The sequence below is a fragment of the Hemitrygon akajei genome, chromosome 28, assembly GCF_048418815.1.
Source record: "Hemitrygon akajei chromosome 28, sHemAka1.3, whole genome shotgun sequence".
NCBI lineage: Eukaryota > Metazoa > Chordata > Chondrichthyes > Myliobatiformes > Dasyatidae > Hemitrygon > Hemitrygon akajei.
In genome coordinates this window covers 36,605,209-36,628,824 of record NC_133151.1, presented here as the reverse complement: position 1 = coordinate 36,628,824, position 23,616 = coordinate 36,605,209, and the positions used below count along the sequence as shown (strand labels likewise).

The 23,616-nt window shown below is 43.9% G+C and overlaps 1 non-coding gene across 1 annotated transcript; it reads left to right on the top strand.

Annotated features, from left to right (window-relative positions):
* The first annotated feature begins 23,168 nt into the window (after positions 1 to 23,168).
* Positions 23,169 to 23,240, top strand: trnag-ucc (transfer RNA glycine (anticodon UCC)). Its single transcript has one exon. It is a non-coding gene; the product is annotated as a tRNA-Gly (tRNA).
* Positions 23,241 to 23,616: the final 376 nt, after the last annotated feature.

The window sequence follows — 23,616 nt, the reverse complement described above, 5'->3', positions numbered from 1 at the left end:
TTAAAAAAGGAGGGAGAGAGAAACCGGGGAATTATAGACCGGTTAGTCTGACATCGGTGTTGGGGAAAATGCTAGAGTCGGTTATCAAAGATGTGATAACAGCACATTTGGAAAGAGGTGAAATCATCGGACAAAGCCAGCATGGATTTGTGAAAGGACAATCATGTCTGACGAATCTTATAGAATTTTTTGAAGATGTAACTAGTCGAGTGGATAGGGGAGAACCAGTGGATGTGGTACATTTGTGTTTTCAAAAGGCTTTTGATAAGGTCCCACACAGGAGATTAGTGTGCAAACTTAAAGTATACGCTATACGGGGTATGGTATTGATGTGGATAGAGAATTGGTTGGTAGACAGGAAGCAAAGAGTGGGAATAAATGGGACCTTTTCAGAATGGCAGGCAGTGACTAGTGGGGTACCGCAAGGCTCAGTGCTGGGACCCCAGTTCTTTACAATAATGATTTAGACGAGGGAATTAAATGCAGCATCTCCAAGTTTGCGGATGACACGAAGCTGGGCGGCGGTGTTAGCTGTGAGGAGGATGCTGAGAGGATGCAGGGTGACTTGGATAGGTTAGTTGAGTGGGCAAATTCATGGCAGATGCAATTTAATGTGGATAAATGCAAGGTTATCCACTTTGGTGGCAAGAACAGGAAAACAGATTATTATCTGAATGGTGGCCGATTAGGAAAAGGGGAGGTGCAACGAGACCTGGGTGTCATTGTACACCAGTCATTGAAGGTGGGCATGCAGGTACAGCAGGCGGTGAAAAAGGCGAATGGTATGTTAGCATTCACAGTAAGAGGATTCCAGTACAGGAGCAGGGAGGTTCTACTGCAGTTGTACAAGGCCTTGGTGAGACCACACCTGGATTATTGTGTGCAGTTTTGGTCCCCTAATCTGAGGAAGGACATTCTTGCCATAGAGGGAGTACAAAGATGGTTCTCCAGATTTATTCCTGGAATGGCAGGACTTTCATATGAAGAAAGACTGGATCGACGAGGCTTATACTCGCTGGAATTTAGAAGATTGAGAGGGTATCTTATTGAAACGTATAAAATTCTAAAGGAATTGGACAGGCTAAATGCTGGAAGATTGTTCCCAATGTTGGGGAAGTCCAGAACGAGGGGTCACAGTTTAAGGATAAAGGACCTTTTAGGACCGAGATGAGGAGAAACTTCTTCACACAGAGAGTGGTGAATCTGTGGAATTCTCTGCCACAGTAAACAGTTCACTGGCTATATTTAAGAGGGAGTTAGATATGGCCTTGTGGCTAAAGGGATCAGGGGGTATGGAGAGAAAGCAGGTACAGGGTTCTGAGTTGGCTGATCAGCCATGATCATACTGAATGGCGGTGCAGGCTGGAAGGGCCAAATGGCCTACTGCACCCATTTTCTATGTTTCTATGTTTAAATTACAAATACAAATACTTTATTGTCACCAAAGAATTGATACTAGAGCGTACCATCATCACAGTGATATTTGTTTGTGCGCTTCACGCTCCCTGAAGTACAAATCAAAGTAAATATAATAAAAATTTAAATTATAAATCATAATTAGAAAAGGGAAAGTACGGTAGTGCAAGTCAGGTCCGGATATTTGGAAGGTACGGCCAGGATCTGTTCAGCAGTCTTATCACAGTTGGAAAGAAGCTGTTCCCAAATCTGGCCGTACGAATGTTCATGCTCCTGAACCTTCTCCCAGAGGGAAGAGGGACAAAAAGTATGTTGGCTGGGTGGGTCGTGTCCTTGATTATCCTGGCAGCACTGCTCCGACAGCGTGCGGTGTAAAGTGAGTCCAAGGATGGAAGATTGGTTTGTGTGATGTGCTGGGCTATGTTCACGATCTTCTGCAGCTTCTTCCATCTTGGACAGGACAACTTCCATACCAGGTTGTGATGCACCCTAGAAGAATGCTTTCTACGGTGCACCTATAAAAATTAGTGAGGGTTTTAGGGGACAGGCCAAATTTCTTCAGCTTTCTCAGGAAGTAAAGGCGCTGGTGGGCCTTCTTGGCAGTGGACTCTGCTTGGTTAGACCAAGTCAGGTCATTTCAACCACCGACTGCGACTCCAGCCTTGAACTCCAGACCGGGTCTTCACATGCTGCGATTTTGTGTCCCATCTCCCCTTCCCCCCACCACACTCTGCCATCCCCTTTCCCTCAGATCCCATCGTCAGCTCTTGGGCCCTCAGAGGCTCCATCTTCCTCTCACCAAACAATTGATACTAGAGCGTACAATCTTCACAGTGATACCTTCCCTCACCACTGACACTACCAGCCTCCCTCCCCCCTCTGATCCCATCTCTCATCTGTGCCGGGTATTTACCATTCCCTCCGACCCTCAACTCTCTGAGGCAGAGCACTCTGTCCTTAGTAAAGGCCTCAGCTTTGTCCCCCTTCGCCCACACCTCAGCGAGTTCCGCATACGCCATGACGCTGAACTCTTCTTCCGCCGGCTCCATCTCCGACCTTACTTCTTTGACAAGGACTCTCCTACCCCCACCGATGACCACTTCTCCCGTCTTCAACCCTCCTCCTCTTCATGGACACCCCGCTCTGGTCTTCTGCCTGCTCTGGATCTCTTTATTGCTAATTGCCGATGGGACATCAACCGTCTCGACTTCACTGCACCCTGTTCCAATTCCAACCTAACTCCTTCCGAACGCTCTGCTGTCCGCTCCTTCCGCACCAGTCCCAACCTCACTATAAATCCTGCTGATAAGGGGGGAGCTGTTGTTGTCTGGCGTACTGACCTCTACCTGGCCGAGGGACATCGACAACTCTCTGATACCTCCTCTTATTTACCCCTTGATCATGATCCCACTAAGGATCACCAGGCCATTGTCTCCTATACCATCACCAACCTTATCAGCTCTGAGGATCTCCCATCCACTGCCACCAACCTCATAGTTTCCACACCCTGCACTTCCCGTTTCTACCTCCTACCCAAGATCCACAAACCTGCCTGTCCAGGTAGACCTATTCTCTCAGCTTGCTCCTGCCCCACTGAACTCATTTCTGCATACCTTGACACTGTCTTATCACCCCTTGTTCAATCTCTTTCCACCTATGTTTGTGACACTACTCATGCTTTGAATTTTTTCAATGATTTTAAGTTCCCTGGCCCCCACCGCCTTATTTTCACCATGGACGTCCAGTCCCTATATACCTCCATACCCCACCCGGACGGTCTCGAAGCTCTTCACTTCTTTTTGGATTCCAGACCTAAGCAATTCCCGTCTACCACCACTCTCCTCCATCTAGCGGAATTAGTTCTTACTCTCAATAATTTCTCCTTTGGCTCCTCCCACTTCCTCCAAACCAAGGGTGTAGCCATGGGCACCTGTATGGTCCCAGCTATGCCTGCCTTTTTGTTGGCTTTGTGGAACAGTCCATGTTCCAAGTCTATACGGGTATCCATCCCCCTCTTTTCCTTCACTACATCGACGACTACATTGGCGCGGCCTCCTGCACGCATGCTGAGCTCGTTGACTTCATTAACTTTGTTTCCAACTTTCACCCTGCCCTCAAATTTACCTGGTCCATTTCCGACAACTCCCTCCCCCTTCTTGAGCTTTCTGTCTCCATCTCTGGAGACGGCTTATCTACTGATATCTACTATAAGCCGACAGACTCTCACAGCTACCTGGACTATTCCTCTTCCCACTCTGTCTCTTGCAAAAATGCTATCCCCTTCTCACAATTCCTCCGTCTCCGCCGCATCTGCTCTCAGATGTGGCTTTTCATTCCAGGACGAAGATGTCTTCCTTTTTTAAACAAAGGGGCTTCCCTTCTTCCACCAACAACTCTGCTCTCAAACGCATCTCTCCCATTTTCCACACATCTGCCCCCACCCCATCCGCCCACCACCCCACTCGGGATAGGGCTCCCCTTGTCTTCACCTACCACCCCACCAGCCTCCAGCTCCAACGTATAATTCTCCGTAACTTCTGCCACCTCCAAAGGGATCCCACTACCAAGCACATCTTTCCCTACCCCCCTCTTTCTGCTTTCCGCAGTGATCGCTCCCTAAGCGACTCCCTTGTCCACTCGTCCCCCCATCCCTTCCCACCGATCCCCCTCCTGGCACTTATCCTTGTAAGCAGAACAAGTGCTACACCTGCCCTTACACTTCCTCCCTCACCACCATTCAGGGCCCCAGACAGTCCTTCCAGGTGAGGCGACACTTCACCTGTGAGTCGGCTGGTGTGGTATACTGCGTCCGGTGCTCCCGGTGTGGCCTTTTATATATTGGTGAGACCCGACGGACTGGGAGACCGTTTTGCTGAACACCTACGCTTGGTCCACCAGAGAAAGCAGGATCTCCCAGTGGCGACACATTTTAAATCCACGTCCCATTACCACTCTGATATGTCTATCCATGGCCTCCTCTATTGCCAATATGAATCCAAACTCAAGTTGGAGGAACAACACCTTATATACCGGCTGGGTAGCCTCCAACCTGATGGCATGAACATTGACTTCTCTAACTTCCGTTAATGCCCCTCATCCCCTTCTTACCCCATCTCTGACATATTTAGTAGTTTGCCTGTTCTCCATCTCCCTCTGGTGCTCCCTCCTCCCTTTTTCTCCTGAGGCCTCCCGTCCCATGATCCTTTTCCTTCTCCAGCTCGGTATCACTTTCGCCGATCACCTTTCCAGCTCTTAGCTTCATCCCACCCCCTCCGGTCTTCTCCTATCATTTCACATTTCCCCCTCCCCCCCACTACTTTCAAATCTCTTACTATCTTTCCTTTCGGTTAGTCCTGACGAAGGGTCTCGGCCCGAAATGTCGACAGTGCTTCTCCTTATAGATGCTGCCTAGCATGCTGTGTTCCACCAGTATTTTGTGTGTGTTGTTTGAATTTCCAGCATCTGTAGATTTCCTCGTGTTTGCTCATTAAATTATAGGAAGTGCTTTGCAAATACCCGAGGAGCTCGGTCTGTCCCTCCCCGGCCCCATGACAAGGTAAACAGGCAGAATGATTTTGCCATGGTAGAAATATCAAATATGAGAAGGCGCAGCTTTAAAATGACAGGGTGAGAATTTAAAGGGGGATGTTAGGGCAGGTAAGATTTCTGTTTCCGTACAGAGAGTGGTGAGGGCTGGGTTTGGGCTGCCATGGGGAGTGGTGGAAGCAGATATGATAATGACATTTAACAGGGTTTTAGATAAACACATGAATATTCAGAGAATTGAAGCACATGAATTATACGCAGGCTGAAGAGATTTAGTTTCATTTGACATCGTGTTCAGCACAGACATCATGGGAAGAAGGGCCTGTTCCTGTGCTGTACTGTTCTGCGTTCTCGGTGAGCCTCAGTGACGGGGGAGTCTTTAGCCGGGGTCACAGACAGGTGTATCTGTGGCAAGGAGAGAGACTGCAGGATGGTGCATTACCTCCCTGGTACCAGGGCCAAGGATGTAACTGAACAAGTACAGGCCATTCTGAAAGGGCAGGGTGAGCAGCCAGAGGTCGTGTCCATATTGGTTCTAACAAAAGAGACAGAGTCCTGCAAAGAGACTGAGGGAGTTGGGGAAAAATTTAAGTAGAAACTCTGTGGTGAGGAGGGGGGCAATCCCAGTGTCACCTGCTAGCGAGGGAAGAAATAAGAAGGTGGTGGCTAACAAGCTGGTGCAGGACGGAGGATTTTTGTTACATGGATCATTGGGCTCTCTTTCAGGAGAGGAGATGGGAAGAGTGAAAGGTCAGTAGCGGCATTGACGGATGTGGATTAACACAGAAAGTAAGTCCAAATGGGAAATTAGAGTGTCTCAGTAGCACTACAAGTGCACAGATAAACACATTAGAAGTAAGAGAAAGAATAAAAAGTAAGTTACCTCCAACAGTCTAACATGGGGGGGGGTCATCACTTCCCCGGCTACATGTTGACTCATTACAGAGCCTAATGGCCCAGTGTAAGGATGACTTCATACAGCGCTCCTCGGAGCAGCACAGTTGTCTTAGTCTGTTACTGAAGATGCTCCTCTGTTCAGCCAAGGAGGCATGCAGAGGGTGAGAAACATTGTCCAGTCCGTAGGGTCCTTTGTTCTACCACGGCCTCCAGTGTGTCCAGTTTGACTCCTATAGTAGAGCCAGCCTTTCTAATCAGTTTATTCTCAGAAGGCATCACCCGTGTTGATGCCATTTGCCCAGTACACCACTGCATAGTTAATGAGCACAGTGGCACCGAGGGGCTGAAGTGTGTTTGTATCAGTGCCGGGTGTGGAACAGTTAATGCAGACGTACTTAGAGCCTGGATTAGTACATGGCACAGTGATTCATCCATACAGAGAAGGGCAGGACTGGTAGCTAACCATTCCAGGATTCAGATTCAGACAGTCCAGAGGGAGCTGAATGAGGCTGGGGGAGCTGTACTGCTGATCAGGCAGAATGTCACAAATTCAAGGTCATCCCGGAGGCTCATCCAGTGAGACAATGTGGGTGGAACTCAGGAATGAGAAAGGTGCAATCGCAGTGATGGGATTATACTGTAGCCAGTGAGCCAATAGCCAGTGAGAGAGAGGAACAGATATGTCAGCAGGTTATGCGCTGATGTAAAAACAACAGAGTAGTTTTGCTGAGTGATTAATCTCCCCAGAGTGACTGGGACTCCCTTACCACCTGAGGCTTGGATGTGGCATTATGTGTGTTCAGGAAGGTTTCCTGAAACAGTGTGTGGTCCACCAGGGAGGGAGACATTCTTGACTTCACCTTGGGAAATATGAGACTCACCACAGTGGTGGCGGGGAAACCAGTGTTCAAAGAGGAATTAGACAGGTCCTTCAGAGAAAATAACCTGCAGAGCTGTGGGGACAGAGTGGGGAATGGGACTGTGGAAATGTTGTAGCAGGAGTTGATATAAACTTGATGGGTCAGAGTCTAGATCATCCCAGAAGGATCCTGTGACTAATAATAGTCTGAAAAAATTATTCTGGTCTCCAGTGAATTTTCTAAGCTCCAGGGTGGACAAGATCAATTGTGTAATAAGGACACACTTCTGTAAAAACACTGACACTGTATTCCAAGCACACTGAGCTGCCAGAGCACAGCACCAGCCAGTGAGGACACAGACCAGTACAACACCCGGCTCTCTACTACAGAGTTCAAAGCTGAAAGTAAATGTAATATCAAAATACATTTCTGTCACCATAAGCAACCCTGAGATTATTTTTCTTGTGGGCATACTGCTGGTTTGTTAGAGCAGTTGGGGAGAGTTTAAACTAATTTGGCAGGGGAGTGGGAACTGGTGTGAAATGACTTAGGCAGGGACAGATGGTAAAACTGCAAAGATAGCGTGCAGTCACACTGTCAGGAAGGGCAGGCAGATGACAGGACATAACTGCAGCCAGCAGGGTGAGTATCAGTGCAGGAGGGATGCAGACTCAGTAAGGGTAGCAAATGCAGTACTCAGTGGTTTTTCTCAATGCACAGAGTATAAGAAATAAGGTGGATAATCTTATTGCCCTATTATGGATTGTCATGTATAATGTGACCATCACTGAATCACAGCTGAAGAATATTTGTAGTTGGGAGCTAAATGCCCAAGTTTTTCTTTCCAATATCATTATTAGTTTCTATATAGAAGAATACAGAGTATAAGAAAGTGTATATAAAAGGTCAAAAAGGATTTTTAAAAAACTAAATTCATCTGTCCATAACAACAATCTCATTACCCCATATTCATGTAAGTTAATCAATATTTATATTGAAATATACTAATTTATTACAAAAAGAAAGAATCTAACCCCTACCAGGACCGAAGCTGTTCATTAAGGAATAAAGGTGGTAAAATACCTTCTCATATAATAAAAAATAATAATAGCCAACATCTGAGTTTAAACAACGAATTGAAGGTTTTGAAAATAATTCAGAAAAGATCCCCACAATGTTTGAAAGTCTTGACGAGATTTTGGCTTTCTTTGTTTTATGGCAGCCTGTTTGAAACAAACCTCAAAGTTGTAGAATGTATACGTACTTTGATAATAAATCTACTTTGAATTTTGGTTCAAAATCCTGATGGTTGAGGGATAAAATAAGGACAAAAATTTAACAAAACTCAAAACTGATGCTCTTTTAATTACAGGACAGAATACAGAAGAGTAGAAACTGACAAATATTCTTCCCCTTTTTAAGAACTGCAATAGGGACCTGCTGAATCTTGCATTTATAGGCATCTGTTAGTCTTGTGAGACCATTGATTTGCGCCTTGAAAGGTTTTTCCAGGACACAGGCCTGGGCAGGGTTGTATGGGAGACCGGCAGTTGCCCAAGCTGCAAGCCTTCCCCTCTCCACGCCATCGATGTCCCAAGGGAAGGGCACTAGGACCCAAGCAGCTTGGTACCGGTGTCGTCGCAGAGCAATGTGTTGTTAAGTGCTTTGCTCAAGGACACAACGCGCTGCCTCAGCTGAGGATCGAACCAGTGACCTTCAGATCACTAGACCTGATGCCTTATACACTAGGCCACGCACCAACACATCTTCCATTAGTGGTAGGGATATTATTGGCAAAGATTTTTAACACTGGGATCAACTTGTACCTGAGAAAGCATAAACACTTTCAAAGTAGCCAATATCACTTTTCAAGTCTTGCAAACTTGGTCGAACGTTTTAAGTGACAAATTCCATTGATGAGAGCTGGGTAGTGGGTACAGGACACAAGGACTTTGGCAAAGCTTTCAACAAGCGTCCCCATGGTGGGCTGATCCGGAGCATAGAGCCACGTGGGCTGAACACAAACTTGGTATAATACATTCTAAATGTAGCTTGGTCAGAGAACACAGGGGAACAGAGGGATGCGATGCTGAACGGAGACCTGTGAACAGTGGTGCCCTACAAGGATCAGTGCTGGGAACTCTGCTCTTTGTGAAATGATCTGGACCAAAACGAAGGAGGGCTGATTTGTAGTTCTGCAGAGACACACAAACTGGTGCAGTTGCTTATAGAGGGGAAAGTTGTCAAAGGATTCAGCAGAACATAGACCTGCTGGAAATGCGGGCAGAGAAATGGGAGATAGGTCGGTGTACTCTGGGAAGTCAAATGCCAGAGGATTTCTTTGGAATTCCTCTTCTTGTTGAAGCAGCTGGAATCACAGTTACGGCAGTGACATGCTCCACCACAGGATGTGGGAGGTCAGGGAGTCAGTCAGTGTCCCTGATAACTTCACATGTCAGAAGTGCTCCAGTTGCAGCTCCTGACTGACTGTGTTAAGGAAATGGATGGACCGAGAGTTTCCATGATGCTGAGACCGGGGATTCAGTGAGTGGGTCACACTTGACGTCAGGCTGCAGACTGTTGTGTGACCACCACGATGGAAAGGGGAAGAGACAGACAGAGTAATGTCTCCCTGTGGCCGTGACCCTCAGCAACAAGTACACTCCTTTGGATACCCCTGGGATGACGAACCAGAGACAGCAGCCCGTCAGGTCGGTGGTACTGAGACCCCAGACCGATGCTCCGCGGGAGGAAAGGTCAAGCAGAGCAGTGATGACAGCAGACTCACAGTACAGGGGATGTGCAGGAGATTTTGTGGCAGCAACAGAGATGACATGATGGTGTGTCGCCTCTTGGGTACTGGGGTCAGGTTCGTCTCAGATGTGCAGGATTTCCTAAAGATAAACTTGCCAGTCGAGTCAGTGGTAAGGAAACCAAATGTCGGCATTCATTCTGAGAGGACTACAATACAAAAGCAAGGATATAAGCATTGGTCCGATCACACTTGGAGTATTGTGAACTGTTTTGGGCCCCTTATCTAAAAAGCTACATGCTCGCATCAGAGAGGGTCCAGAGGAAGTTCACAAAAATGATCCTGGCAATAAAAGGGTTAATGCACGAGGATTGTTTGATAGCTCTGGGCCTGTACTCTCTGGACTTTAGAAGAATGAGGGAATCTCATTGAAACCAATCAAATATTGAAAGGCCTAGAATGGACTGGGGAGGGTGTTTCTGATAGTGGGGCCGTCCAGGACCACAGGGCACAGCCTCACAATACTAGGACATACTGTTAGAACAAAGTTAAGGAATTATTTTCTGAGTAAAGGACAGTGAATCTGTCCTGCCTATGTCAGGATGTTGTTCACTGACTAGAGCTCAGTGTTTAACATCACCATTCCCACAGACCTGATCAATAATCTACTGAACCTGGTCCCTCTGCAATTGGATTCTTGACTTCCTAACTGGGAAACCATAATCCGTGCGAATTAATGGAGACGGGCTAACCCCTATTGACATCAATGGATCTGGGGTTGAGAGGGTGAACAGCTTTAAGTTCCTCTGCATCAATATACCTGAGGATCTCACGTGGTCTTCACGTACCTGCTTTGTGGTGAAAATGGCACAGCAGCGCCTCTTTCACATCAAACGGTTGAACTTCCTGGTGCTGGATGCATTGCTGTTTTCCACCTGTATTAATGATCTGGATGAGAATGTGGTAAACTGGATCAGCAAGTTTGCAGATGACACCAAGATTAGGGATGCAGTGGACAGTGAGGAATACTAGCAAATCTTGATCTGGGATGTGGACCAGCTGGAAAAATGGCAGATGGAATTTAATGCACACAAGTATGAGGTGTCTGCAACATAAATTTAACAAGAGAAATGTGTGATTTAAAGAGGACCTGAGGTCCTCTCTCATCTGAAGGTAGTTACAATCGGGAACACACTGCCTGTGGGGGTGGTGCAGGCTGGTATTTAAGGACCATCTGACTGAGCATTTGAATCACCAAGGCAGGGTAGAAGACAGACCAAGTGCTAGTTTTTTTTAGTTTTTTCATTTGGGCTGATTTTAAACTACAAAAATGTCTGCTCTGTCGTCACTTCCAGGTCCGCCCCTTATTTTTGTTCCTCTTCCGGGTGCATGAGTTCATAATTCGGTTAACCCTTTATATACCAAAGGGTTGATTTCAGAAATATGGCTCAGACTATTAATTTTGTCTCTCGGAATACTAATGGCTTAAACCAGGGGTGTCAAACTCATTTTAGGTCACGGGCCGGATTGAGCAAAATGCAACTTCATGCGGGCCGGATCAGTCGGACGCGTGCAAACGCAGCTTTCGTTGCCTCCGTTTTTTCAGCCTGCTCTCATGTGTCTCAGTCTCTGCTATAACTACAAAGTGTTTCACTTTACAAATTCCGTTTCTTATGAAGACTGCCGAGCAAGACTGCTGAATAAACACTAAAACCCCTGAAAACCTGGTACCTGAATAAACTCAGCATTAACCATATCATACGCCATAGGCGCTTCGATTACTGGGGCCAGCTTTAATAGTAATTAGATATTATCTCGCGGGCCAAAGATAATTCCACCGCGTGCCGAATTTGGCCCGCGGGCCTTGAGTTTGACATATATGGCTTAAACCATCCGATTAAACGAAAAAAGATTTTCAAAGTATTCCAAAGACTTAATGCTAATATTATTTTTGTACAAGAAACTCATGTGAGGAAAGAGGATAATTATCGCTTTTTTAGGTTTTGGAGGGCTCAACAGTATCATTCAAATTCGAATGCCAAAGTAAAGGGAGTTTCAATTTTTATTGACTCCTCTATTGCATTTGTCCAACATGATATCTTTTCGGATCTGAATGGTAGATTGTTGTTAATTACTGGCTTACTTTTTAACAAAAAGGTTGCTATGGTTAATGTTTATGCTCCAAATGTGGATTGTCCCGATTTTTTTAAGTCCTTATTTACTTCTTTACCTAATCTAAATGAATATAAGTTAATAATGGGTGGTGACTTTAATTGTTGTTTAAATCCTTTGATGGACAAATCTATATCTACTCAGACTTTACCTAATAAGTCGGCCACTTGTATTAACACTTTTTTGACTGATAATGGAATTTTTGATATTTGGAGATTTCGGCATTCTAAGGACAAAGTGTTTTCATTTTTCTCACATGTTTATCATTCCTACTCGAGAATTGATTATTTTTTTATTGACTCTTGTTTTTTTCCATCGGTAATCGGTTGTAATTATGATATTATAGCCATCTCTGACCATGCTCCATTAAAACTTTCTATTAAATTTACGGATACAGCTTCTAGTGCTAGACAATGGCGATTTGATTCTACCTTATTGCAAGATCCGGATTTTATTAAATTTATGAAGGAACAGATCGATTTCTTCTTTTCAACTAATTCCACGGATGATATTTCTTGCGGAACACTTTGGGACACTTTTAAAGCATATATACGTGGACAGATTATCTTCTATTCTGTTGGTCTGAGAAAACGCATTAAGATGAAAACTCTTTTATTGGTTGATAAAATTAAAGAGATTGACAAGAAATATTCGATTACTCCTAGCAAGGAGCTTTACAAACAAAGGGTTGAACTTCAAACGGAACATAGTTTATTACTTACATCTTTGATTGAAAATCAATTAATGAAAACCAGATCTGATTTTTATATACATAGTGATAAATCGGGTAAACAGTTAGCTAGTCAATTGAAGAATGCTTTGGTTAAATGTCAAATTACTAAGATCCGTTAGCAGAATGGGGATCTGACAGTTAACCATGATGAGATAAATAAATCATTTCAAGATTTTTATACCTCCCTGTATCATTCCGAATTCCCTAATGATCGTAATACCATGTGTGATTTTCTTGGGAAATTGAATTTTCCAAAATTATCATCAGATGATTTTTCAATATTAGATACTCCGATTACGGATGCAGAAATTAAAGGGGTTATTTCCTCCATGAATTCTGGGAAAGCACCAGGTCCAGATGGGTATACAGTAGAATTTTTAAAATGTTTTTCCGCTACTCTTTCTCCTTGGTTATGCAGGGTTTTTGAAGAAGCAATTAGATTGGGCAATCTGCCACAATCTTTTTATAGAGCTTCCATTTCTTTAATACAGAAGAAAGATAAAGACCTATAGACCAATATCTTTATTGAATGTAGATTCTAAGATCTTTTCCAAGTTACTGGCATCCAGGCTGGAGAAGGTATTACCCCAAATTATTTCGGAAGATCAAACCGGTTTTATTAAAAATCGCTATTCATTTTTCAATGTTAGATTATTGAATATTGTTTATACTCCTTCACATAGCACTTCAGAATGTGTTATTTCATTAGATGCGGAGAAAGCATTTGATAGAGTTGAATGGCCATACTTATTTTATGTGCTTGAGAAGTTTAATTTTAGTCCGACATTCATTTCCTGGATTAAACTGACATATCATACTCCAGTAGCCTCGGTGCTTACTAACAACCTAAGATCTCCCTTTTTTTGTTTATTTCGGGGTACTAGACAAGGTTGTCCTCTTAGTCCATTATTATTTGATATTGCTTTAGAACTCTTGGCAATTGCTATCAGAGAATCACAGAACATTATTGGCATTAATCGTGGGACAGATATACATAAGTTATCATTATATGCAGATAATTTATTATTATTTATTTCTGATCCTGAGAAATCCATTCCTGCAGTTTTATCATTGTTGGTTCAATTTAGTGATTTTTCCAGGTATAAATTAAATCTTAATAAGAGTGAATTGTTTCCTTTAAATAGACAGGTTCCAATTTATGGAAATTTACCTTTTAAATTAGTTAATGACTCTTTTATTTACTTAGGGATTAAAATCACAAAAAACTATAAAGACATATTTAAGGTTAATTTTTTACCCTTAATTGATCAAATTAAATGTTTGTTTACTAAATGGTCACCACTATCTTTATCTCTGATAGGTCGGATTAATGCTATTAAGATGGTTATTTTACCCAAGTTTTTATATATATTTCAAGCGGTACCAATTTTTATTCCGAAATCTTTTTTTGCTAATGTTGATTCAAAAATTTCCTCATATATATGGCAGAATAAAAATCCTAGGTTAGGTAAAATATATTTACAGAAGGCAAAGAAGGAAGGTGGATTGGCATTGCCTAATTTTAGATTTTATTATTGGGCAGTTAATATCCGATATTTGATATGTTGGTTAAAGGATTGGGATATATCTTTTAGCCCTCATTGGGTGAATTTGGAAATTAAATTGGTACAAGGATTTTCATTGGGTTCTATTTTAGGGACTTCTCTTCGCTTTGCTCTTTCTAAATTACCGAAACGAATTGACAACCCGATAGTTAAACATACTTTACGTATATGGTTTCAATTTCGGAATTTTTTTGGGTTGACTCAGTTTGTTTTAAATATTCCTATTGTATCCAATTGCTTTTTTTATCCTTCTATTATAGACCAAGCTTATTCAGCTTGGAAGACTAAAGGATTATTACGATTTTCCGATTTATTTTTGGATAATTGTTTTATGTCTTTTGAGCAATTATCTAATAAATATAATTTGCCTAGATTTCATTTTTTTTTTTAGATATTTACAGATTAGGAATTTCTTAAATACTGTACTTCCTACTTTTCCAAATTTTGTGTCTTCAGGTATTTTGGAGAATTTGTTTGAACTAAATCCTTTTCAGAAAGGGCTAATATCAAAACTTTACAATATAATTATGAAGATACGTTCAGAGCCCTTATATAAGACTAAAAATGATTGGGAAAGAGAACTTAACCTTACTATCCCTATTGAGAATTGGGATAAAATTCTTCAATTAGTTAATACATCATCTATATGTGCTCAACATTCATTAATACAGTTTAAAGTTGTGCACAGGGCTCATATGTCCAAGGATAAATTGGCTCGTTTTTATTCCTATATAAATCCTATTTGTGACAGATGTCATTCTGAGATAGCGTCTTTAACTCATATGTTTTGGTTCTGTCCTTTTTTGAAAAAATATTGGAAAGATATTTTTGATATTATTTCTGCGGTATTGAACATTGATTTACAACCTCATCCTATTACTGCAATTTTTGGTTTACCAATGATGGACTCACTCCATTTATCCTCTTCCGCTTGTCGAATGATTGCATTTCTTACATTAATGGCTAGAAGATCTATTTTATTGAATTGGAAAGAAATTAATCCTCCTACCGTATTTCATTGGTTTTCTCAAACTATGTTATGTTTAAATTTAGAAAAAAATAGGCGTTGTATTTGATACTTCTATTAAATTTGAAAAGATATGGAGACCATTTATTCAATATTTTCATATGATGTAATATGACCCTGTTCCAAGCCTATTTGTTTTTCCAGTTTTGATTGTATATATGTTGAGAGGATCGGAGTTGACGACACTGATGATTTTCTATTGTTGTGAGATATTATAAACAGCCCTTTTTTTCTATTTTTTCTTTTTCTCTTTCTTCTTTTTTTGTTTTTTTCTCTATTAGCTATTAGATTATTAGATTAGTTTTTTTGCATATTTTTTTCTGTTTTCTGTTTTTAAAAAAATATATATTATGATATACCTAGGTTTGAATTGTTTATTTGTATATTGTATCGTTCATGATTTGGGAATACTCATTTATACTGTAATCATTGCTTATGTATTCTCTCATGTTTAGTTGGAAAGTGTATGTTTGTAATCCCATTATCTATGTATCATTTTATTTTGTTGATATTAATAACAATAATAAAAAGATTGAAAAAGAAAGAAAGGTTTGGGCAGCCATGACGATGACAAGCCGGCCAGTGAGTGCTGTGGCCCCGCCCCTAGATTCCAAGATCTATCCCGCATGCGCGGTCACTCGCAGCATGTCGAGAGAGGCAGCTGAGAGCGAGAGCAGTTTAAATCTGGCCAGTTTCGATTTGGCCGAGACGTTTTTACCGACCCTGTACCACGAGTGTTTAGAAGGTGGTAAAATGAAGAGTAGTAAAGTGAAAGAGGGTAAGGGAGAGGAGGTAGATATTCCCTTAGCGAGGAGAAAGGTTCTAGAGACAGAAAATAAAGATGAGGAACCGTTAGAGCGGTTAAGAGGTCCAGAGTTGGACAGGGATGATCTGTCTGGTTTGGCAGAACTGTTTGAAGAAGATGAAAATTCTAAAGGTGTTCCCGATAATGAAATGAGGGCAATCCTAGATGAAAAGGGTGCCCTTGCCTTGAAGAGGTCTGCTGGGTTGGCAGATGAGGTTGTTTCAGCCCGCGGGGTTGAGTTTACTCCGGAAGGGAGTTGCCCAGAGAGTAACTGGGAGGATCGGGGGAATTTAGAATTTGAAAAGGGTACGGGTATTGAAAGCCTGGAAGAGGCCAATGTCCCATTTGAGTGTGTCCAAGATGGGGATGCAGGTGGCACTGAACCTAGTAACGGAGCTCAGAAAAAGTCTGAGGTATTGGATTCAGTTGAACGAGACGGCCGTCCTTGTGGGTCAGATAGACTTGGTTCAGTGAAGAAAGGGTTAACCTTGATAATAGTGGGAAGTGAGAGTTCCCAGGTGTTTGTGCCGGAAGGTGTGTTAAAAGTTAATGCGGAGCTCAAAAATGGGGAGATAAATATTATTATTGAAGGAAACGGGAAATCTGTAGTTCCCAGATCGAATGAAGAAATTTTAAACCCTGCAGATGGCTTACAGATTAAGCCGGGAGATGACGGGGCCCCCCGTACTATTGTTATTTCAGAGTGTGGTGTGAAAAGGCAGAATTTGAAATGCTGCTTGAACAAAGAGTTCGACCTGAAAACACATAGCCTGAAGGGTCCTGACGAGAGGGCTAGCCTCCTGTGTAAAATTAAAGAATTGGGTGGAAATTCAGAAGGTGGTCTAAGTTTGGGACACGGTGTTGATAAAATAATTCCTATGGAAAAAGCGGGCGAGAGTTTATTTCGCCAAAATACCCAGGCTCCCCACGTGGGAACTAACCGGAAAAGAGGCGACGGTTAATGGGGACGCCATTTTTAAATAGCAAAGCCGGTTGTACGGGATTTCGACAAAGCATGTGAATAATAAAGACAAACCCCATGGAAGCCTGCCTGTTAAGTTTGAAAACGACCGAAAGATTAGTATTTACATAAACTTTTGTAAATGCACGTAAGCTAAGATCACACCTCCTTAGTTTTGTTGCTGAGGGGAGGAAATATAAATAGGTGGTTATTAGATTGAAGTCTGATGCTACAAGACTTTAGTAAGGTACGAGACGTTAAGATATTAAAGGAAGTGACACTGGAATCATTAACTGTTTAGATGCTGAATTGGATGTATAACTGTATTACTCTGTAGTGAAAAGGAAAAGCTTTTGTATTGTGTTAGATTCCACAATCCTGTAAGACTCTGTACTACTTCGTTTTAACCGCTGGTAAAAACGCGTTGAAGAAAGGGGGTGTTATGCCTGCAGCCCCCTCCTTTGTGAGAATCGCAGGATCACTGTTGGGTTGGGTCAGGGGGCCCAGAAAATGAGAGAGAGACGTGCGGAATGTCTCGTTCCCACGGCGATGTAAAGCTATGGGACATGGCCATTGTCTCTGGAAGGCGAATTTGTGGATTGGAGACTATGCTACGTGAACGCCCTCAGGCAAAGTGGGCTGGTTGAGGGAGGGATTGCATCACCCCCAACCTGATTGACATCTGCGGCCCTGCGAGTCAGGATAAAAGAGGGTCTGTGGGAACAGCCCCTCAGACGCACCAGAAGAAACGCTAGCGATCCCATAATAGCGAAAGCCGGTGGAAGGCCACGTGCGTCCGCTTCCATTTGCCCGGAATCGGTGACCTTTGCCACGGAAAAACGGTTTTTAGCTAATAACGGGGAACTCAACTCTCAACGACTCTCGAAGGATTGACATCATAAACGGAATGGGCAAGTTTTAACCCGTCTCTATCCCTCTCCAACAATTGCCACACAGGGTCCCCAACGGCTGCAGCCTGTATGAACCGAACGAACTATATATCTCCATCGGACAATTCATTATCCCCTAGACAACGATACAGCTTATTTCTTATTGATTATTATTATACCCGCGCTTTTAGATTTAGTATTGACGACATATATTATCTGTGTGTTTGCATTGATATTATTTTTGTATATTTCTATCAATAAATACTGTTAAAAATAGTACCATCAGACTTCAACGGACCTCTCTATCTTTGCTGGTAAGTGACCCAGTTTCGGGCTACGTAACACCGCCCAAACAATAAAAAACGATACCCATTTGAAAACCTCCCACCAATAGCAAACTTACTGAGTCTAATCAAAAGCCTTTCCCTCCATAGGATATCATAAATTGTTTCAATGTCCAAAAACACTGCAACTACTGATTCTTTCAGCGTAAAATGATTTCCAAATATCATTCCCTGTAGTACAGGGGCATCATAGATCTCCCTTTACGAAACCCACATTGGGAGTGATGAAGTAATTCTCTCCTCTCCAAAACAATCATCAGCCTAATTGCTGCCATTTTTGTCATTATTTTACACAGTGAAGATGTGACAGCAACAGGGCTGTCACATCTGGACAGCATCGGATCCTTCCCAGATTTTACAATTGACTTCACCACAGACCTCTTCCAGTCTCCTGCAAACATTCCTTGCTTCCAGACCTTCTTATAAAACTCAAGCAACTTCTTTTAGGCTGCCTCAGGGAGATACTGGAGTATATGATAGCTTCCCATATCCTGTCCTGGGCTGTAGTACTTGTCCTATTGACAGCAAGTTTCAATTCAGCAAACGTAAAGTTATCATCCATGGCAATCTCAAACGCCTCTTGTTTGTCAAAAATCTTCCCACAGTTCATCAAAATACACTCTCATTTCTTAATATACTCATCCCCTAAATTGTCTGGTCTGTGTCTCTTTATAAATGTATTTTGCAGAAATTCTGCCTTTTCTTTGTCTATTGCAGCCAAATTTCCATTTTCCACCAATACTGGAATCTGGTTATAACCTCTGACACCATTCATTTTCTTCAGCATTCTCCACACCACTCCCAGGCCAGTTTCCTTCCCAATTGTTCAGTAAAATCCCTTCCAAGCTGCTTTTTCAGCATTCCTAATAACTCTCCTTGCTATTGCTCTTCTCCTCACAAATGCTTCAGCAAAGCTTCTTGCGTTGACCTGCGTGGCAAAACACAAAACGCCCCTCTCCAGTCTCTGATGGCCTCTGATCATTCCTGTGTCCAACAAGGAATATGTTCTTACCAGCTCTGCTGGACAACTGCTTGATGGGCAGGTCCACACAATCCAGAAATTACACTCTGTTAGTCTTCTTGCATGGTACTGCCTAGAGACAATTGATCAAATTATTTCTCACACCCAAAAGAATTTTCCCGTTTCCTCTCTTAAAACAACTTTTAGTACCACGACTCAATTTTGATACCTCCATGTGGATAAAATAATTCAATAATTGTGCATTCATTGTTTTTTGGAGAAGGCAGAATTCTTTACAATAAACCTTCACAATGGTAACACCCCTCCCCCACTGCTCTGTGTTTAGCCCACGAACTCATAACCCGGAATATTAAACTATAAATGTGATTGCAACAAGTTTCTGGTACACAGATAACACCCAAGGGAACACCAAAACTGATTCTTAAAATTCCTCTCCGTTGAATAAGATACTTCATGCATTCCAATGAAAAACTGTAATTTGATTGGAAAATATCAATGTCTAGCACCCTGTGTAGAATTATCTTCCACCACCAGCCCATTCCCTCTATAATCATCCCCCAATTACCCTCCACCACCAGCCCATTCCCTCTACAATCATCCCCCAATTACCCTCCACCAGCCCATTCCCTCTACTATCATTCCCCAATTACCCTCCACCACCAGCCCATTCCCTCTACTATCATTCCCCAATTACCCTCCACCACCAGCCCATTCCCTCTACTATCATTCCAATTACCCTCCACCACCAGCCCATTCCCTCTACTATCATCCCCCAATTACCCTCCACCACCAGCCCATTCCCTCTACTATCATCCCCCAATTACCCTCCACCACCAGCCCATTCCCTCTACTATCATCCTCCAATTACCCTCCACCACCAGCCCATTCCCTCTACTATCATCCTCCAATTACCCTCCACCACCAGCCCATTCCCTCTGCTATCATCCTCCAATTACACTCCACCACCAGCCCATTCCCTCTGCTAACATCCGCCAATTACCCTCCACCACCAGCCTATTCCCTCTACTATCATCCCCAATTACCCTCCACCACCAGCCCATTCCCTCTACTATCATCCCCAATTACCCTCCACCGCCAGCCCATTCCCTCTGCTAACATCCGCCAATTACCCTCCACCACCAGCCTATTCCCTCTACTATCATCCTCCAATTACCCTCCACCACCAGCCCATTCCCTCTGCTATCATCCTCCAATTATCCTCCACCACCAGCCCATTCCCTCTACTATTATCCTCCAATTACCCTCCACCACCAGCCCATTCCCTCTGCTATCATCCTCCAATTACCCTCCACCACCAGCCCATTCCCAATCACCCTCCAGCAAACTATTTACCAATCACTCTCAACAGGGAGTTTCCCTCTACTATCATTCTCTGAATCTACTCTCTAAAGTACTTCATGCACCTGTTGTGCAGTAATCCCCGCTAATCCCAAATACCTTCATGCCGTATCCGTCACTATTCTGAATCTATCAGATTTCATTCCCACCTACACTGTTCCATTAACCACAGCACGTAGAGCCACAATTTTTTTTTTATTAAATCAACACCTCACTAGATGTCACATCTGCCACATTCCCCTGCACAACTTCTCTCCATCTGAATCCCAGTAGTTGTCTGTAGAAACCCGACATCCATCAGATGTGGACGAATCGCAGCTTCTCTCAGCTTCGGCATGAGAAATGCTGATCGCCGTTTTCACCTTCCGAGCTCCTTGAGCCTTTTGTAAAAACGGACAACCGAAGTAAATCCGCTTCCTCGAGTGTTACGTACGGTCAGTGCTGAGGTGTGGATCAGAAACATGGACCCCGGAGAAAGCTGACATGACAGAATTAATGCTTTTGAAATGTGGTGCTATCGACGACTGTTGGAGATCAGCTGGGTGGAGAAGGTTTCACATGAGAGGGTTTTGTCCGAAGCTGATAGACCACGGATACTGCTGGAGAAGAGCATGAAGGTAAAAGTTGCTTATTCTGGACACGTTACGCGGAGAGATGACATCTTGTCGGACTTGCTAAATGGAAAGGTGGAGGGAAAGAAACGAAGAGGAGGACAAAGAACAACGTGGCTGGATAACATTAAGGATTGGACCAAGCTAGACAAGACTGGGGATGTTGTGGACAAGTGTCGGGACAGAGCGGCGTGGAGGGAAATCGTCCGCCAACTGGGAATTCCAGATGCGACCTAACGAGGACGACGGGCAACCTCGATAAGCAGCTCTCTGAGCATGCGCACAGTTGCAGCATCTCGCCTCAGCACCGACATCGCAATCCGCATATTCCTGTTCACCTCCGCATTTTGCACATCGCTATTTCCCGCCACGAGCAGCAGAAACACGCCCCACCCTTTGGCATTTGAAAACCCGCAACGGTGGAGGGTCAACCCGTCTGACAGATTAACTAATGCAGCCCAAATATACTTTTCAACGGTAGCCATTCACCAGAAAAGCACAACATAACAGGGAAACCCCTTCCCTTTCTCTCCAAGTCTGTAATCTCTTAGCCAAAGCTCTCTCTCTCACACACACACACACACACACACACACACACACACACACACACACACACACACACACACACACACACACACACACACACACACACACACACACACACACACACACACACACACACACACACACACACACACACACACACACACACACCCGAACCTCGTTTTCCCCACCAATGTACTGACAATTTTGCTTCCGTCCAGAGTCTGCATTTTCAGTATTTTCTCCTGTTGTTTCAAATCAGCACACGTAGCCTACTCCCGCTCATTGCTCAGACATATTGCTGACGTTACCAATATCCTTCTGAATACCCTTAGTTAATCTACCGGGATGAAGACGCTTATCACAAAAAAGATATAAAATTAATCATTACCGTGAAATCGACAGCATCTTCTACCCCAATCCTTCTTCCCTTACCGGGCGATCCTCCTCATCCAAACCCGTCCCTCCCGACTCATTATCCTTTTATTTCTTGCCAAAATCCATTCCATTCTATCACTGAACTCCCCATCTGAATTTCCAATCATCGGCTCCTCTCTGTCACATTACAGGTGGTCAAACCGCCAGCACCCGTCACTGTCGCCCCAACACTCTCCGGTTGTCTCCCCCTCCCCCTGTCTCCGGTCTTCCAGAACCCAGTTCCGATTGCCGGGCCGAGGTGTCCCCCGGATCTCACCGGCTCACCTCCTCAATTTACCGCTTCGGGCCCGGGTACTCCCCACTCACGGCTGATTCCAAGGCGCCGCTGCTGATGGGTGAGGGAATGGGACTGCGCATGTCTTCAGCTGTGCACTGTCAATCAGGTCTGGGGGCGGAGCCTCACTGCGCATGCGTTCGAGCAATTCATATGTCCACTTGGATTGTTCTGTGCCAAGTGTCTCAAGTGTCCCTTTGCCTGTCTTCTCCACACAGTCATGCAGACGTACTGAAGGAGACGTGCTCACAGCAACAGCCCCGGTTTAATGTGTTCGGACTGACGGATTCGGGACACTGAGTGTAACTCGGAACGGCGCTTAGATACCGACTCGCTGAGAGTATGTCTGGGGAAAGAGGTTGAACCCAACGGCCCATGTTCTCGGGAAACTCTTCCGTCCCATAGTCTCAATGATAACTTCAACAGGAAGCAGGAAGCAGGAAACGGTGTCCCGATCGCGTGTCTCTCACGTGACGGGCGGGGATTCTAACCACTGTACTAACGAGGAATATACGAGAATATGGAATCTGCCGCACGTTTTCAGGGTACACAGTCACCCTGACGTTTGTGTGTTGAGTGTGGATCTGACGCTTTTCACACATCCCCTTCTCACTGTGTAACTGGAGGGGTGTCGGGATTCTTTAGCGATCCCGTCACTTACTGTGTTCAAGGGCTCCCATCAGCGTGTGGTTTGAAAGGACAATTCCAATCAGGATTTGTTTATCCATTTGGTGATGCGTGAGGTAGGGAAGGATCCCATTAGTAGGGTCTACGACTCATTCAGGACTCGGTTCTAACTCAGTCTCATTCTTGGAGTATGCCCGCTGTGGGTTGCATAACTCCGGTTTGTTGGTGATGGCGACATTAATTTACCGGAACAGGACCTGCAGCAGAGTGAGGAATGTCCCGACAGACAGCAGCTTGGAGACTGATGGAGTCACACGGAACTATGGAAGACGCCTCACCACCTCAAATCCTTTGCAACATCATTGAGCGATGGTGGTATAGTGGTGAGCATAGCTGCCTTCCAAGCAGTTGACCCGGGTTCGATTCCCGGCCATCGCAGGTTGTACAGTTTTAGACTACAGAACAACTAAACCTCTTACATAGACACGGTCTACGCGGAACTCCAAGGGCCGAGTAATGACTCACGCTAATTGACGCTGCGAGTTTAAGATTGGTTCATTAGTTATCATCCACTGTGTCGTGGATCAGAGTTGGAATTAACGTCGCTCAAGAGTTTCCCGTTAAATCCTGTTTTGACTCTATTCCAGATTCAGCAAGAACGGACACTTCACAGGAAGGATTTATAAAGCGTTGCCCGGACGTTGCCTGATCAAAGTGTTTGAGCTTTCATTGGGATGTCAGAGCCTGAGAGGAAACTTGATCGAATTATGAGGTAGAAAATTATGAGAGACATGGGCAACACGAGTGAATCTGC